Genomic DNA, 19,620 nt, shown 5'->3' with positions numbered 1-19,620 from the left:
TTTACTGGAGGGAAAACTCCTAAAAGGGTGGTTTTTTTAAAATTTAATTTAATTTAATTTTATTTTATTGTTCACATTGACTTAAAGAAATAGATCAAATCCACTGGGCCCTGATCTCTCAAAAACTGAAACAAAAAAGTCATTTAGCACTTCTGCCATTTCCACATTTTCTGTTATTGTCCTGTTCCCTGCTTCATTGAGTAACAGGTCTACCCTGTCCTTGGTCTTCCTCTTGCTTCTGATGTATGAGTAGAATGTTTTCTTGTTACCCTTTATGTCTAGCTAGTTTACTCTTGTTTTGTGCCTTGGCCTTCCTAATTTTGTCCCTACATACTAGTGTTATTTGTTTATATTCGTCCTTTGTAATTTGACCTATTTCCCCCTTTTTGTAGGACTCTTTTTTTGGGTTTCAAATAATTGAAGATCTCCTTGTTAAACCAGGGTGGTCTCTTGCCCCATTTCTTATCTTTCTGATGCAGTGGAATAGTTTACTCTTGTGCCCTTAATAATGTCTCTTTGAAAACCTGCCAACTCTCTTGAAATGTTTTTCCCCTTAGACTTGCTTTCCAGGGGATCTTACTTACCATCTTGAGTTTGCTAAACTTTGCTTTCTTGAAATCCGTTATCTTTATTATGCTGTTTTTTGCTCCTACCATTGCTTAGAATCATGAATTCTACCATTTCATGATCACTTTCACCGAAGCTGCCTTCGGCTTTCAAATTCTCTACCAGTTTCTCCCTGTTTGTCAAAATCAGTTCTAGAATAGCCTCTCCCCTAGGAGTTTTCTCCACCTTCTGAAATAAAAAAATGTCTCAATACATTCCAAGAACATGTTGGATAATCTGTGCCCTGGTGTATTATTTTCCCAACAGATGTCTGGGTAATTGAAGTTCCCAGTCGCCACCAAGTCCTGTGATTTGGATGATTTTGTTAGTTATTTAAAAAAAAGCCTCATCCACCTCTTCTTACCTGGTTAGGTGGTCTGTAGTAGACCCCCTACCATGACATCACTCTTGTTTTTGTACCCCTTTTATCCTTACCCAGAGACTTTCAACAATTCTGTCTCCTATTCCCCTCTCAACCTCAGTCCAAGTGTATACATTTTTAATATATAAGGCAAAACTTGCCCCCTTCTTTCCCTGCCTGTCCTTCCTGAGCAAGCTGTACCCTTCTATACCAATATTCCAGTCATGTGTATTATCCCACCAAGTCTCTGCAATAACAGCTATGTCATAGTTGTGTTTATTTACTAGCATTTCAAGTTCTTCCTGCTTGTTCCCCTACTTCTCACATTAGTATACAGACATCTAAGAAACGGATTTGATTTTCCCCCTCTGTTCTATCTTGTCTCCCCCTTATCCCTGCTATAATGGACCATACTCCCCACCAGATTCTGACCCTCCTCCCAGGTGTAACCCAATGGCAGAGGGCAAGGGGCTCCTGGGTTTGTAGCAGTGAGTCTCAGCTGGCGTGACCAACTCTGTGCACCCCATGTTCTGTTGTCTTGATATTGATTTAAAAGGTGTCTTGTAATATATCACTGGAAAACTATTAACTCACTGATCATTAATATTCTTGTGTGATGTATGTGTGGTCAACATACAAAAAACTGTACAGATGTGTTGGAATTATGTTCCTCAGATGTGTTTGGCAGACAGTGCCGAAGCCCAGCCAGTCTTAGGCAAAGGCATGTTGTTTCTTAGACTTGCTATAAACCCATTCAGTGCTATGTATTTGAAGAAGAGGGTATGCTAACCCCAGTTAAGCTATCAGGCTGCTCTGTACAGTCTCTTTAAAGGAGCAGCAAATTTGAGGTTTTGTGAGTGCTACAGCAAGGGGGGCCGAGCACTGCAGAGGAACGCTTTTGGGGAGGATTCAGGGCTGGATGGGTTGCTGAGGTCTCCCTGCCAAGAGTAACTTGGCTGCTGGTGCCAAGGCTCTGAGCTACAGTCCCATAGCATTTAAGGCACCCCGAGATCCAAGGCAGGTGTTGACTGAATCTGTTACTGGCCTGAATGAATCCCAAACTATCGCGTAAGGGGTTAGTTGATTACATTCTATAAATATCTACATGGGGAACAAATATTTAATAATGGTCTCTTCAGACTAGCAGAGAAAGTTTTATAACATGATCCAATGGCTGGAAGCTGAAGCTAGACAAATTCAGACTGGAAATAAGGTGTAAAGTTTTAATGGTGAGAGTAATTAACCATTGGAACAATTTGCCTAGCGTCATGGTGGATTCTCCATCATTGCATCCATGATGCATCCGATGAAGTGAGCTGTAGCTCACGAAAGCTTATGCTCAAATAAATTGGTTAGTCTCTAAGGTGCCACAAGTACTCCTTTTCTTTTTGCGAATACAGACTAACATGGCTGTTACTCTGAAATCTCCATCATTGGCAATTTTAAAATCAAGATGCGATGTTTTTCTAAAAGATCTGCTCTAGGAATTATTTTGGGGAGCTTCTATGGCCTGTGCTATGGTCAGTGCAGATAATCACAATGGTCTTTTCTGGCCTTGGAATCTAGGAAGAGCTTTAGCCCACTTAAAATGGATTTGTGATTTAAATTATAAATGTCCCAGGTGAAATATCTTCATATTTTTTCTGCAGCTTGGTTTATTGCAGTTTATGGATACAGATTATTTTCTGGTTTTCATTTATAGATTATAGTGCTTCCTGCAGTCTCTTCTTATTTTGATCATATCAAGAAAGAAAATTCAGAGTTCTCATGAATCCCTATTATGTGGGTCATATAATGTTCTGCTTCATGCAGTCATTTGTCAATTCAATTGTTCACATCTCTCATGACTTCTGCTTAGTGACTTAAATATTTACAGGTCCCCTGTTCCCAATTCTCTCAGCATTTCCCTAAAGGGACCTTTTTTAATGAAGGTTATGCTACAAAAAACATAGTCCTTTACAGTACAGTGATGAGTGAGGTGCGGTGAATTCATGCCCTAATTTATAAAGTAAAAATGTAGAAAGCTATTGCCCTAAAGGGTCCCATTGTATTTCCCATAATTTGGAACTCGCTGGTGTCAAGCAGTGCAATGACACTTCATATTAGGAGTTACACAGAGCTACTTGAACAAGATTACTGCACAACGGCAATTTAACATATGATGGCTGATGGCATATCTCCAGTATGGTACCTCTTGATTTCTCAAGGCCCCCAGCAACCTAATAGACAAAGCTTGCTATGTCCTACCTAGGCTCAGACAGTGTGTGAGAGAGGTCTGGATAGCCAGTTACATCAAGTTGGGCTGGTAGTCTCAAAAAATCAGATTATTTCAAGCAAGGTAGTGAATTTGTTATAAACACCACCCTCAAAAGTTTTTGCACTCTGCATAATATGGAATGAATACATTCTGAACATTCATTTGTTTGTAAACTGATCAACTGTACAGTGAGAGCTATCAAAAACGCAACATGCAAAGTATTTTGGAGGGGAAAAAAGCAGGTTGAGAAAGGGCCATTAAAATCAAGGATCAAGTTTAAAGAACCTCCAACTGATGGCCTGAACTGATGGCCTGAAACTCTCACACACAAATTCTATGAGAGGAAAATAAGTCCTTGTTTTGTCCTCTGTACAGTGTAGATTGTGCAATGCAGGCACTGCTTTGCAAGTGACCAGGAACTACCCTGCTGCCTGGGAAGCTCAGAGAAAAGGTCATGTCCGACTCAAAGTTTCCTGGTTCAGCATTGGCACTACATCTTCTCCTCCCGTTTTGGGGCTGATGTGTGCCCTTGGGGTGAATGAAGAGGGAGATGAGCAGGGTGTGGGTGAGTCCCTTTGTGCACTCCTACCTTTCCTTGCCATATGAGTGACCTTCATAGTCTGACTCCAAATTGGCCATGCAAATGGTTAGCCCTACTGTAACTTGACTCTTTCTGCTATATTTTTGGAGCTGACCTTTTCCTGTACCAGTTAAGTGTCTTCAGTCAGATCAATTAGATTAGATACATGAGGGTGTGCATTTTTTCCACATGCCTTAACTGTAAATGAAATAACTGCAAGTATTTGTACTGCCTGTGTTTGGGCTGAATTAAAGCCTTGTCCCTCATGCTGAAAATGAATTTGGATCCCATAGCCAATGAGAAGGCTACAGAAGCAAAGCATCAGACATTTTTGAAGACCATTCTCTGTGACCACATGTTCCACATTTTTAGCCACACTATGAAGGATCTCTCTATTGTATTTTCTATGATTTTTTAAGATTGCCGAGAAAAAAGACTAAAATATCCCAGAGCACGGCAAGAACCGAAGGATTCCTTTTAATACGTGACTTCACTGTAGCCATGGCTTTAACATTTAACACTGAGAAAGCTCTACCTGAAGTTCTATCCCTTCTGAGTACAAATGTACCCAAGTTTCCCCTTTCCTAAGTAAATACCTACCCTTGTGTTTACTTGTCTCCATTTTCCTACTTCCCTTCACTTCTAAGCTCAGTAAGTAGACTGTCTGCAACTGCTGTATTAACTTCCTCACCTCAAATGAACTCCTGGATCCTCTCCAATCTGACTCCCCCCTCTCTGCTCCACAGACATTTCTGTCACCGAAATCTCAAGATTCTTCCTAATTAAATTTCAAGATCCTCATTCTCTTGATAATGTTGCTCTAAAATCAAACAAACGAAAATGAACCATTTAAAAAAAATCTCTTCAAAGTAGTAGTTGAACCTACAATATGTGCAATCACACTACCAACCCTCTAAACCCTGGTACCATCCTACTGTCATGTTACTCAAAATCTTACATTGGGGGTCAGGAAGTTGTGGAACACAAACATGTACATGAGTGGGAGCTGGCTGTGCAAGGAACACCTGTGATACTGGCAATCAGGCTAATATAATGGGTGGTTTACAACCTAATCCTGAAAGGTGCAGAGTGCCTTAATCCCCTAGCAAGCATACATAAGCATACTGTTATAATAGCAGTTAGTGCTGCTACCCTAATACATGGATATTTTAGTAACTTCTGTGAAACCAAAAGTGTGAATTACTTTAGTCCAGTTTTCAGAGTAGCAGCCGTGTTAGTCTGTATCCGCAAAAAGGAAAGGAGGATTTGTGGCACCTTAGAGACTAACAAATTTATTTGAGCATAAGCTTTTGTGAGCTACAGCTCACTTCATCGTTACAGTGTGTATGGTAACACCCATTGTCATGAAGGGGATACTAGGAGCCAATGGTCAAGTTCCCATCCTGCAACTTTCTCCATTCCATAATGCCATCCATAATTTTTGCACCATTTTAAAAAATCCCACAAACCTATTGGGCACTTTTCGCTGTCAGCCATCTCAGACAGAAGCATGGAGCCCACACTATTTTCATGAGTGTTGCAACCACAGGATGAACAATACTGCAGTATTTGCAGAGCTACAGGAAGAACTGCAGAAATGGGGGATATGACTGTGACACACCATTCCCCAGCTGTACCCCATGTTCGCCACTTTTGTATGGTTATGATATATTTTGTACAAAGCATGCCTTGTGAGGTATCATTTGAAAACTCATGTTCTACTGTACATCATTGTCCTGTTAAAATGTGTGTATTAACACTGCACATGGAGTTAGGAGATTTTGCTATATGTTTGTTACTGAAACATATTTGTAAATCTGGGAAACACCCACCGACTAGCCCTTCAGAGACACAAAGGACTGACCACAGGTGTTAGAAAACTATTAACCGCCAACTCTAAACAAAGGATTTACATGTTGCCTCAGAGCTAACAGCATGTACTCAGAAAGTGGAAACAAGAATTTACAATTCAGCTGAAGGACGCTTTGCAGAGCACATAGGCAATGGGACTGCCTAACCCTATAACCCAGCAAGGATTTTTCCAGCACAAGGTATTGGGGTATAAGAAGGAGGAAAAAAGGCCTCTAGTCACTTCTCCACCGCTACCTTGGCACATGGATGTTAGATGGTTTGAAGACAAAGAGAAGCATCATTGAACAGTGGGAAGAGTGTCCCAGGCTAGAAGCAGACAGTCTGTGAAATGTATTGAAGCTTATGGTGAGATAACCTGCTTTGCTTTTAGAACTAATAGTCTTGGTAAAGTTTAGGAAATAGCTTGTGTGTTTATTTTTTATTTCTTTCATAACCATATCTGACTTGTATGCCTTTATCACGTACCGCTACCTCTTCTAGTCTGAGTAAATGAATGAAAAGTTGATACCTGTTCCCTTCTAAATTGGGGTTCGATGCCATCTGGACATTTAAACATTGTAATGGAAAATGAATTCATGCATTGGCCGAGGTTCCTTCCCCTGCATCGGGCTCAGCTGGTGGAACTGGCTAGACTGTGGTGCAGTTTCAAACAGGTCCTGGCTTGCACCATAGCTGGACCCTATACCCCATCAGATGTTCCCCATCCTCCTTGCTGTTCTGTGTCGTTAGTTCCTTGGACGTATCCATGGTACTCTGCAGGGTGCTGGTGGGGTCTCTGCCAAGTATGGCATACAGATCTTTGTGAAAGCGGTAGGTCTGCAGCTCTGCAACTGTTGGCCTCTCTGGTCCTGGGATATGCCTGCCGCAGTTGGTTTGCTCTCATATGGCACTGCTGCTGTTTCCTGTCATACCCCTTCTCTTGCATTCCCTGCGCAATCTCTTGGTAGATGTCCATGTTTCTGCGACTGCTCTCTAGCTGTGCCTGCACATCATCTTCTCTCTACAGGCCCAAGAGATCCAATACTTCCCATCTACTCCAGGGAGGAATGCTTCTAGTGTGTGGAGCTGGCCTGGTTGGTTGGGTAGTTGCATACAATAATGGAGAGCTGCTAAGTGTGCTGGCCGAGTTGGGCAACCAGGAAAAGACATTTCAAAATTATGCAGAGGTTTTAAAGGGTGAAACCACACAGAGGCACAGCCAAGGAGCACTATAGAGAGTAGAAAGAAAAGGAGTACTTGTGGCACCTTAGAGACTAACCAATGTATTAGAGCATAAGCTTTCGTGAGCTACAGCTCACTTACAACGCACACTTTGCTTCTCTACAAAAGAAAAAGGACACTAAACTTTCTAAACTACTACATGCTACAAGGGGCCACAGCAATGGTTCCCTCAACCCACCTAGCAATATTGTTAACCTATCCAACTATACTATCAGCCCAGCAGAAGCAGCTGTTCTATCTCGGGGCCTCTCCTTCTGCCCCTCCACCCCCACGAACATGATACAGTTCTGTGGTGACCTAGAATCCTATTTTCGACGTCTCCGACTCAAGGAATATTTCCAAAATACCTCTGAACAGCATACTAATCCACAGAGTTCTCCCTACCAACACTACAGAAAGAGGGATTCTAGGTGGACTCCTCCTGAAGGTCGAAACAGCAGACTGGACTTCTACATAGAGTGCTTCCGCCGACGTGCACGGGATGAAATTGTGGAAAAGCAGCATCACTTGCCCCATAACCTCAGCCATGCGGAACGCAATGCCATCCACAGCCTCAGAAACAACTCTGACATCATAATCAAAAAGGCTGATAAAGGAGGTGCTGTTGTCATCATGAATAGGTCGGAATATGAACAAGAGGCTGCTCGGCAGCTCTCCAACACGAGTTTCTACAAGCCATTACCCTCTGATCCCACTGAGAGTTACCAAAAGCAACTACAGCATTTGCTCAAGAAACTTCCTGAAAAAGCACAAGATCAAATCCGCACAGACACACCCCTGGAACCCCGACCTGGGATATTCTATCTACTACCCAAGATCCATAAACCTGGAAATCCTGGGCGCCCCATCATCTCAGGCATTGGCACCCTGACAGCAGGATTGTCTGGCTATGTAGACTCCCTCCTCAGGCCCTACGCTACCAGCACTCCCAGCTACCTTCGAGACACCACTGACTTCCTGAGGAAACTTCAATCCATCGGTGATCTTCCTGATAACACCATCCTGGCCACTATGGATGTAGAAGCCCTCTACACCAACATTCCACACAAAGATGGACTACAAGCCGTCAAGAACACGATCCCCGATACTGTCACGGCTAACCTGGTAGCTGAACTTTGTGACTTTGTCCTTACCCATAACTACTTCACATTTGGGGACAATGTATACCTTCAGATCAGCGGCACTGCTATGGGTACCCGCATGGCCCCACAGTATGCCAACATTTTTATGGCTGATTTAGAACAACGCTTCCTCAGCTCTTGTCCCCTAAAGCCCCTACTCTACTTGCGCTATATTGATGACATCTTCATCATCTGGACCCATGGAAAAGAAGCCCCTGAGGAATTCCACCATGATTTCAACAATTTCCATCCCACCACCAACCTCAGCCTGGTCCAGTCCACACAAGAGATCCACTTCCTGGACACTACAGTGCTAATAAACAATGGTCACATAAACACCACCCTATACCGGAAACCTACTGACCGCTATTCCTACCTGCATGCCTCCAGCTTTCACCCTGACCACACCACACGATCCATCGTCTACAGCCAAGCTCTGCGATACAACCGCATTTGCTCCAACCCCTCAGACAGAGACAAACACCTACAAGATCTCTGTCAAGCTTTCTTACAACTACAATACCCACCTGCAGAAGTAAAGAAACAGATTGATAGAGCCAGAAGAGTTCCCAGAAGTTACCTACTACAGGACAGGCCTAACAAAGAAAATAACAGAATGCCACTAGCCGTCACCTTCAGCCCCCAACTAAAACCCCTCCAATGCATTATTAAGGATCTACAACCTATCCTAAAGGATGACCCAACACTCTCACAAATCTTGGGAGACAGGCCAGTCCTTGCCTACAGACAGCCCCGCAACCTGAAGCAAATACTCACCAACAACCACATACCACACAACAGAACCACTAACCCAGGAACTTATCCTTGCAACAAAGCCCGTTGCCAATTGTGCCCACATATCTATTCAGGGGACACCATCACAGGGCCTAATAACATCAGCCACACTATCAGAGGCTCGTTCACCTGCACATCCACCAATGTGATATATGCCATCATGTGCCAGCAATGCCCCTCTGCCATATACATTGGTCAAACTGGACAGTCTCTACATAAAAGAATAAATGGACACAAATCAGATGTCAAGAATTATAACATTCATAAACCAGTCGGAGAACACTTCAATCTCTCTGGTCACGCAATCACAGACATGAAGGTCGCTATCTTAAAACAAAAAAACTTCAAATCCAGACTCCAGCGAGAAACTGCTGAATTGGAATTCATTTGCAAATTGGATACTATTAATTTAGGCTTAAATAGAGACTGGGAGTGGCTAAGTCATTATGCAAGGTAGCCTATTTCCTCTTGTTTTTTCCTCCCCCCCCCAGATGTTCTGGTTTAACTTGGATTTAAACTTGAAGAGTGGTCAGTTTGGATGAGCTATTACCAGCAGGAGAGTGAGTTTGTGTGTGTATGGGGGTGGGGGGGATGTGAGAAAACCTGGATTTGTGCAGGAAATAGCTCAACTTGATTGTCATGCACATTGTGTAAAGAGTTGTCACTTTGGATGGGCTATCACCAGCAGGAGAGTGAATTTGTGTGGGGGGGTGGAGGGTGAGAAAACCTGGATTTGTGCTGGAAATGGCCCACCTGATGATCACTTTAGATAAGCTATTACCAGCAGGACAGTGGGGTGGGAGGAGGTATTGTTTCATATTCTCTGTGTATATATAAAGCCTGCTGCAGTTTCCACGATATGCATCTGAGGAAGTGAGCTGTAGCTCACGAAAGCTTATGCTCTAATAAATTGGTTAGTCTCTAAGGTGCCACAAGTACTCCTTTTCTTTTTGCGAATACAGACTAACACGGCTGTTACTCTGAAAGCTATAGAGAGTAGGTGCCTGCAGAAAGTGCTGCCCAAGAGACCCAGAGTGACAGTAACCTGTGGCCCTCTGACAGGCCTCTTTAACAGCAGAGGTTTCCCCAGGAAGTTAACTGAGCAACCTCACAGACTTCAGCCTTCTGCAGCGCCAGACCTTGCTTGATCTCTGGCCTCCGACACCAGCCTGACTCCAATCCTGATTCCTGCCTCTTGATTCTAACCTGATACTGTGTCTGATCTCCAGTCTCTGAACCCAGCCTGAATCTGTCCCTGACTCTTGCCTCCTGATTCCAACCTGGCACTGTTTCTGGACATAGGTCTCTGAGCCTGGTCAGACTCTGATCCTAACTCTTGCTTATGGAATCTGGCCCTTACGTTTGATCCAGCTCCTGCCCAGTGACTACCATCCCTGATAGGCAGACCTCAGCCCAGCTCTGACCAGTAGGCCAGACTGCCTATGCACTGGTCCATTACAGCATTGACCTCCATAGGTTAACTACGGCTCAATGCTGTTTGGGGAGGTGGTATTACTGTGTTGCTGTAACAGGGTGCTTATGTTGCCCAGATACGTATATGAGTGTAGACACATGCACAATTAGGTCAATACAAAGTGACTTGAATTGAACTATCTTTGGAGTGTAGACCAGGCATTAGATACAGTAACTCCTCACTTAAAGTTTTCCTGGTTAACGTTGTTTCATTGTTACGTTGCTGATCAATTAGGGAACATGCTCGTTTAAAGTTGTGCAATGCTCCCTTATAACGTCTGGCAGCCGCCTGCTTTGTCTACTGCTTGCAGGAAGAGCAGCCCGTTGGAGCTAGCTGGTGGGGGCTTGGAACCAGGGTGGATCGGCAGCCTCCCTGTCAGCTCCGTGCACCCCTAAGTTCCCTGGGCGGCAGCCACCCAACAGGCTATCAATTGCCGACAGTTTAGCCATCCCTCTGCCCACCACCCTGTGCTGCTCCTGTCCTCTGCCTTGGAGCTGCTCCCCGGAGCCTCCTACTTGCTGTACAGGTGGGGAGAGAGATGGGGGCTAATGTCAGGGTGTCCCCCTCCCCCTGCTCCTGCACCCCACTTACTCCATCTCAATGGGGGCGGGGGGACACACATGACAGGGTTCAGGACAGAGGGAGCTTCCAGGCAGCAGCAGCTGCTATCTCAACTTGCTGATCTACTTCAAAAAACAGTTTACTTAGAGTGGGGTCAGTGCACTTAAAGGGGCAATGCACATCTCTCACTCTCTCACACAGGGTGTGTGTCTCTGTCTGCCATGCTGTCTCCCCTCCCTCCATTCGTGCTGCCTTGTAGAGTGTGCGGCTACTTTAACAACAATGGGTTAACCTTTGAGGGCTCAGCCAAAAGCTAGTTCATCATTTAGCAGTAAGGCATTCCTTGGGAAATATCCCACCCTCTTCTACCCTCTGATTTCACCACCTCAACCAAGCTTCACAATCATCACCGCTGTGTACAGTATTAAATTGTTTGTTTTAAAACTTATACTGTCCCTCTCTCTCTGTATATAGATATATATAGAGAGAGTCTTGTCTGGTGAAAATTTTTTCCCTGGAACTTAACCCCCCCATTTACATTAATTCTTATGCGGAAATTGGATTCGCTTAACATCGTTTCACTTAAAGTTGCATTTTTCAGGGACATAACTACAATGTTAAGTGAGGAGTTACTGTACTATGGTGATGGGTACTGTAGAGCAGTGATTCTCAAAGCTGGTCTGCCGCTTGTTCAGGGAAAGCCCCTGGCGCTCCGGGCTGGTTTGTTTACCTGCTGTGTCTGCAGGTTCGGCTGATCACGGCTCCCACTGGCCGCGGTTTGCTGCTGCAGGCTAATGAGGGCTACGGGAAGCGGGACAGGCGAAGGGATGTGCGGGCCAGGGGCTTTCCCTGAACAAGCAGCAGACTGCCTTTGAGAACCACTGCTGTAGAGAACCCTAAGTGTTTGTCTACTTGGGGACACTCAGGAAAGTTAATATGTGTTAAGCAAAGGTATCAAGTATTAGCTTGTATTAGTATTAACTAAAGTGCATTAAACCCTTGTGTGAACACTCTCATTGAGAAGTAAAGTGGCCTTAGTTAAGCTAAAGCAAACTGAGGCTACTTTACTTCTCATGTGTGCCCACAAAAGAGAGATTTACATATGCATATGGTCAATTGAATGAATGACTGGTCACGTGCACTTGAAAATACACCAATTTGCATGTAAGGATTTAGGATTTGCACACACTAGTTAGGTTTATGCAAATATGTACACAATCCTAACTTTAAAAACTTGCCCAATTTGAGAAATTTTGACTGTAACTCCTGTAGTTTACCAATATGTGTGTATATATAATAGATATATAAATGGTTCTGATTTACTGAGGATTTCTTGATGATTCTCTTTGGTGGGTCCTACTTAACCTCTGTTTTGAGGCATAAAGTTGTGTGTAGAGCTTGTACTGACCCACAGCAGAGAGGTGAATTTCACTCTGGATGTTTTTCTACAGAGTACAAAGGATTCCATTATCTTCTGGCATTCTGAATGCCAGCATAGGGCTGATGTGAAGTTCAACTATGCAGAGCAACTTTACAGCCAAAATAAACGTAGTAGAGTCCTGCTGTTGACTCACTGTGAATTTGTAAATAAAAGAGTTTGAACTTTGTAAGATAATGAAATCCCTGCATTCTTGCCTTCTCAGTGTGAAGTGAAGGAGTTTCCTGCACATGGACAAAAGCTGAAAGTTGCCTTCATCTTTTATTTGTGTAAGTACAATAGCAGCTGAACATGAAAAAGTAGCAAGACTTTGTATTTATACAGCTCTTCTTATATGTAAAGTGTGTACCAATAATCCTCAAAATGTTTGCATTAGGTGAAAATGAAGCAAAGTGATTAAAAGACTTGCCAAATATGACACAAAACCAGTGGTAGCCTTATGTATTATTTGTGGTATAGTAATGCCTAGAAATCTAAGTTAGCCATGTACTAGCACTTATTATAGGCAGAACTGTTAGCGGCACCTATAATTAAGATTGAGTAACATTTTTCATTATAAGACCCTGTTTACTTATTATTTTGTCTGAATTCAGGCTGAAATTTTCCATGGAGAGTGTCTGCCTCAAGCTGATTTTTTTTTTTTTTTTTTTAAATTTCCAGCTAAAATGCTTTAGCCATTTCTCAGAACAAAGTTAGGGGAAAATACATTGTCTTGCCAATGTTTGAAAAAAAAATTCTTACAACCATTTCATTGAGAAGCTCTGGCACCTCCATGCTTTGGAGAAGGGACTTGAAATTTGGGGGTATTACCGTGGTATCAGGGATGTGTCGTTTCCAATTCCCTTGGAAACCTACCCAAATTTGGCCAAGTTATAAACCTTTGAAAAATCTCAATTTGCACATGCTCAGACTAGTTAGAATTTGTCATCTAAATTCTCTAAAGATTTCAGCTGCACTGGGCATGCTCCAGCCCAAGGAGGCTGGGGCAGAGCTGGACTTTGCCTGCAGTTGCTACTCCTGGCAGCCAGGGCCTGGCACAGGAACTGACAGCAGGGAAGCAAAAACGCTTGTGAATTTGAAGAGAAGCTGTGTAATTCTTCCTCACCTAGTTTATGACAATGTGATTAAGGTGGCGTGGGAATTTCCTAACAAGACATACACTACAAAGATAGTGTATGTCCAGTTGTGCAGGTGAACCATAGTTGCATAGTTGAACCATCTGAAGTGTGTTATGGAACATGGTGCCCCAGTAACTGGTAAGTTCCTTTTCAATTCTGCATAGAATCCTCCCTCCCTCCCTCCCTACCTCCATGGATGATTTACTGCGTTCTACATCCCACTGTGAAAACTGTTTGACATGGAGGGTTCTAATTCTGCCTAGAACAGTCAACTCTGTTGCCTGAAATGGTGGCAGCTCACAATGCCTCTTGGTCTAAACATCTATTCTAACATCTATTAGGTTTCATCTGAACTGCAGCTGACTGTTGTATGGTATAAAATATGTTAGCCTAGTGTGGCAAATATGTTCATTACTTAATTTGTTTTCATACTGATGTTGTGTAACAGTATTAAAATAAAATATTTATGTGTAAAAGCTGCGCAGGAAACATTGCTCTAAATGAATGTGTAAGTATTTTCTGAATGAAACATTTTAGGTTAGTTTGATGCATTTTAATTAAAAAGTAATGACATTTGTTTTTGTAGTTAATTATTTAAATATATTTACCAACATGCACATAACAATACCACACAACCTGTAAGACCTATAAGAAGCGCAACATGACTAAAGGCCTAATTTTGATTTCATTTATGTTTGTGTAAATCAGATGCAACTCTAATGAAGTCCAGGCAGTTGCACTGTGATAGAACTAGTGTAAGTAAAATTGGAATCAAGATTTCTAGGTCCGTCTGCTCTCAGGAGGCTCATGAAATACACAAGTTCAGCTGCATCAGATAACACTGGAGGACTAAACCATTGATTGTCCTGGGAACAAGACTGGGCTCAATGCTACTTCCTCTAGCAAATGATAGGAACTGTGAGTGCATTGCGTCTGAAATGGGTCTCTGATGTGTGTCATTTCTGATCTCTTAGTATGCCAATCCATGGATAGAGTGCCTCACCCCATAGCATCTAGGTACCCAAAAGCAAGATATATTTGTCCTTCCCAGCACAATTAGCCCGATTTTCCCGTCTACTAGTACTACATTAGAGCAAAGAAAGATAATAGTAAAACTAGAATCTCATTTACTACAGTGTTGTTCCTAAAAAGCTATCTAATTTTACCTGCAGTAATCAGAGAAAGTTGCCTCATTATCTGTAGTATTAACTATACTTACTGTAGGAAATGCCTTAAAATACTGCATAAACTGAGGTTATCTAAATGAACTTTCTTGTGTAATTACCTAAGGCAATTGACCACTAGGGAATGGGGAGTTGTTAAGGGCCAGATTCTACCACTCTTAATCATGTTGAAGTCACACCTTATTTTGCAGGTAGTCCCACTGAAATCAATGGGACTAGTAGCAATTCACTGCTTAGCGTTTGGGTTTTTGTTTTTAATTGTAAATCTTCTGAAAAAGTAAAAGGCTGCTTCACGCTTTCTGCAACTTAAAAAAAAGTGATTTTGTGAATTCACAGAAAGGATTGATCAATTTACAGTAGAAGAAAAGTTGCTTTAAAGAAACAATTTGTCACTAAGACAGAAAATCTCTTCTCAGAGTAAAGATATATAGCCTGTTTCTGCTTTCACACTGATTTTATAGTATCAGAACTCCTCTGAGGTCAGTGTAGTTATTCTGGATACACATTGGTGCAACTGAGAACAGGACCAGGTCCAAAATCAGAAGCAGCCTATTTCCTGGTTCCAGTGGGCAGGAATGCTGGAACAATTTTTATAGTGGCGATGCTGAGAACCATTGAACCAAACTGTAAACCCTATATGGATGGAAGCCACTTCAAGGGAGAGGGTGTGTGGCAGCACCCCCAGCACCTCTAGTTCCGGCACTTGTGACAAGGGGCTGAAATCTTGTATCACACATGTATCACAAGTACAGCTCACAGGAATTTAGCATTGTCAATTCTGAGTTTGCTAGCTCTGACTCAGTCTAGAACCAAAACCTCAATCTAATCTCAATCCACTTCTGAATACAAATTCCTCGACCCACCTGTTGTTACTTTGTAATATATGCAAGAATGTACTCGATGCTGTAGCAGACACAAAATGAAGATAGGGCTCTCCCTTAAGAGTTTGTGTGTAATATTTAAATGTTAGGACTCGGTGTGATTTTTTGAGATGAGTGGTGTGCTATACAGTTGTCTCAGTGTTTTACAGTATAACATGCCATTAGCTGTCTTGTGCTGTGAATCATCCTGTTTTATAAACAGATCTTAGAAAGTAGGAGTGGTCTTTTGGCTGCTGAATTTTTTTCTCTCTGTGTCATTCTTTGTGCCTCTCTGTACCTTTTACAGAAAGCTGAAATGAAAGAGATTTAGATTCTGATGAACTTGATGTAGCTGCTCTCCATGTCTGTGCTAAACGGTAAGTTTGTCAATCGGCTGCTATTTCAGACAAATCATTGGTGTTTATTCATATCTGTGGTTTTCTTTCCTCTATTGTACACTAAGATTCTCAGCATTGATTTCAAGGCATGCAGCAGCAGCAGAGTTAATAAAACTGGATTGGGAGTATCCCTCTGACAAAAATAAAACCCTAGTGGAAATGTACTCTTTGTTTCCACCTGCTTAGTTTTGTTATCCACACAAAATTTGGTCCTATAGCAGAACAATTCTCAGGCTAACTCTAAAAGAAAAAAAATTTTAATATATCTTCAAATATACTTCTCCTTTTTCCACCACCACCTTTTAAAGTATACATTACAGAGTACAAGAGTAAACTAACATTAAACTTTCCTACTAGCTGGGCTTAAGGGCTATCCACTATTTGGAAATGACTGAAATTTTTTAACTAATTAGTCTTTTTTCTGAGTTAATCGTACACTGATTGTACACTGCTGAAGTTGAGGTTAGTAAAGAATTTGAGTGGCTTCTGTATTTGATTATGATTGATCATTTACGCCCCAGTCTTGCAACGTCTGTATGGGTGGACCACTGCGCCAGTGTAGAGCCCCCACTGACTTTACACATGAAAGTTCCCTGGATCCCCTTTTCCTATACATATTCCATCCTCCTCGATATCTTCTGTTCAGCCTGCCTTCCCAGCCTGCCCATTTACTTTTCTTCTTTGTGTCTCTTTTCCATGTTCCTCTTTCCTATGTTTGTCTTTGTTCCCCTCTCGTTTCTATACACATTTGTCTTTCTTCTCTAAATGAGAACATATTTTAAAACAGTTAAGGGATCTTTGCAGCTATGCCTCCCATGCCTACCTATGACTATTTCATCTGTTATATATTATAAATATATTTATTTCACGGACTCATAGTGCAGCCATCACAGAACGAACTTACTTCAATTTTAACTCAGAAATCAAAAAAGTAAGAACAAAACTAGACGACAATTTAAATTAGATTTAATTTGGACAGTCAGAGGAACCGAGTCCTATAAGATAGGACTTTTACTGAGAATTCCCTGATAATGCTGCTCTCATGTTGCTGGAGCCTGTGCCAGTTAATGCCACTTGGGAACTCAGCGTCATGATAAAGGCCCCACAACACTGGAGGAACATCTGCCATGTTCTCAAACATAGTTTAGCATTAGACAGATGCTGGAGCGGGCACAGTATGATGTGTAATGTGACACTAAATGATTTAAAATTTGGAGGAAAGGTTGGAGACTCACAGAAAGAGGAGAAACAGAGCATAGAAGACAGTACCTCAAAAGCCTGCTAAGTGGGAAATTCTGTTTAGCTAGGCTTTTAATTAGTAAGAACTAATGGGTACATGTAAACTTTTCCAAATGCAGTGTCTAAAATATGGTACTGACAATAATTAAAAATCTTTAAAATAAACCCCATTTATACATACAATAAGATGACAGTTCTTTTCTTTTCTTTTCTTTTCTTTTCTTTTCTTTTCTTAGTTTTAAAGGACTTTTGCAGTGTTACGGACTTTTATAATTTTTAGATAATTACGTCAACCTTTAACTCTTAACATTTTTAATTGTGTGGACTACTCACATTAGGACAAATTCTGCCTTAATTGCCTTGCACAGCATGTAGGCACTGCTTCTGCTCCTATTGAAGACAACGGTAAAATTGTGCACTTTGACAATCAGGGCCCCAGATACTAGGGTGATGAGTGCTTCAGAAAAGCTGACAGACAAGTTAAAGCATGCAACATCATTTCATGATATATTTGAGAGCAGAATTTGGTCTGTTGGACTCTAATGCTAATTTCTCTGTGTTTCTAAATGAAGTTTTCCTGTACAGTATCTATGAGGTGCTATCTACCACAACAGATCCCTCTTTCAACGTTCTTTGTTCTAACTCTCTTCCGTCTCATTTTCTTGAACCTGGATACATTTAGTATATAATATATTTCTTGTTTGCATTGTGCTGCTCACAGCTCTTTCTAGAGGATCATTTGAGAGAGTGGATATATTGCTATAGCCCTATTTCTGGTATGTTGTTGTTGGCACTGTAGGCTGACAACTGGTAGGATTTAGAATTATTCTTTGAAAAATTTTTTTGTAGTACTCATTACTCATTTATAGGTGTATTGGTTGATTGCATTGGTGCCTACACACTGCAGTTTTGGTGCCTATAAATACACAAGATAGATATGACTGCAAATTAGTAGAGGTGGTAATAATACAAAAACATTTTTACAAATTTGTTTACATTTTAAAATTAATTCTCTTTGGCAAATTTCGTGCCTTTCTCATATTTATTTCTGTGAATATGTGAATCATTAAATTTGGCTGGCAAAAATGTTCATGGAAAGTGAATTTCTAAATTGTGTATACAAGCTCTAGGAAAGATGACTTAGTGTGACAGTGATGTGGCCACTAGTATGTGATATGTTTTACATGCACAATTTATCACAAGCCTAAAATAATTTACTGTATCAAATGGATACTACCTCCACCTATATGGTGTATATATATCTTCAAATATGCAATGGATTTGAAAACCTCATGATGGGTGAGCAGAAATAATCAGCCTGATTCCAAACATAATGAGAAAAATAAGCAATATTTCATTATGAATTCAGATTCATTATTAATTATTTGTTCAGCTGTGCTAAATATTCTGGGGGGAATGGAAAGACTTCAGCAGTGTATGGCTGAGCCATCAAGCCTGAGGCACAAAGTACAGGGGTTGCTCTGAAGGTAATTTGGATGGTATATAAGCAGCAAAAATAGACAGAAGCACAGTTTGAAGTTTACTGGATGTAATGGTGTAAGGCTTTTGCTTACTTTCTAATTCTGGGGTGCCTTTTCTCATTCCTCTCCATTCACATTCATAGCACTCATGATCACTGCAAATGGGAAAAGCAGACAGTCAAAAATGAGAATGCCGTGCTGCTTTATAATGAGAAGCAATGGAGAGGTACAGGTACGTGTGGTATAGGCTATAAATCTTCTCCTTAAGTGCTGTGTTGCTCTAAGCTTTGAATAGCTAGAGGAATTAGAGTCCATGATCTGATGCTTTGCATCTTTTACGTGGCATTGTGTTCTGGATCATTGGGCTAGTCATAATTTACTTTTGGGTAAACATAGCTGGGTGTATTTAATACAATATAACTTTATTTTGTACAGGGTATTTCACATGAATTATGGAATCGCTGTGATAAGTTTCCTTTTGACTACAATAGGTGCAGGATCAGGCTTTCTATATCAATATTCTTTATGGAGTCAAATAATACAAAGACAATGATAAATGAAAAATCATTTGCAGAAGGAGGCACAGGTAAGGGAGGAAAGCTATGTTTTTCACATTAGTTTTGAAAATTGATGGCAAGTCAATGAGGAGTTAGAAGGAGACTGTTGCAGATGTTGGGGGCTGCAGAGGAAGAAGGTTTGCACACTGACATTGGTCCATATGTGGGAAGGGGCAAGTAAGAGGATGTCACTAAAGAAGCAGAGGAAGGAGGTAGAAAAAACAGCTTAAAATCAGTGGCAGTGCCAGAACAGGCCTCTGGTCTTTAAGATAGGCTGGAGCAAGTCCACCTAAGGTTTTAAAAACCAGGAGCAAAATTCTTTGCTAGGGAAACTTCACTGGCTCCATTGGAGTTACACTAAAACTGTCTTCTGCCCTGAATATGGTGGCAGTGGATTTATTTCAGGATGGGAGTGATGAAGTTGCTCTTTGTGGTTGTGTGAGAAGACAGGCTACAAGATTCTGGGCGGGCTGGAGTCTGGAGTGGTGGGACCTGAG

General features: G+C 41.6%; 1 protein-coding gene across 1 annotated transcript in view; it reads left to right on the top strand.

The window, feature by feature from the left end:
- Positions 1-19,620, top strand: part of SHANK2 (SH3 and multiple ankyrin repeat domains 2) — a 618,929-nt gene that overhangs the window by 39,865 nt on the left and 559,444 nt on the right. The window contains exons 2-4 of the mRNA XM_084631101.1: positions 12,492-12,555; positions 15,756-15,825; positions 18,710-18,798. The gene's annotated coding sequence lies outside the window, so the exon portion shown is untranslated. The remainder of the gene's footprint in view (positions 1-12,491; positions 12,556-15,755; positions 15,826-18,709; positions 18,799-19,620) is intronic.

The sequence above is a fragment of the Lepidochelys olivacea genome (genome assembly GCF_965140295.1).
Source record: "Lepidochelys olivacea isolate rLepOli2 genome assembly, chromosome: 6".
Classification (NCBI taxonomy): Eukaryota; Metazoa; Chordata; order Testudines; family Cheloniidae; genus Lepidochelys; species Lepidochelys olivacea.
Note: the sequence above shows the minus strand (reverse complement) of the source record. Positions and strands in the feature narration are given on the sequence as shown.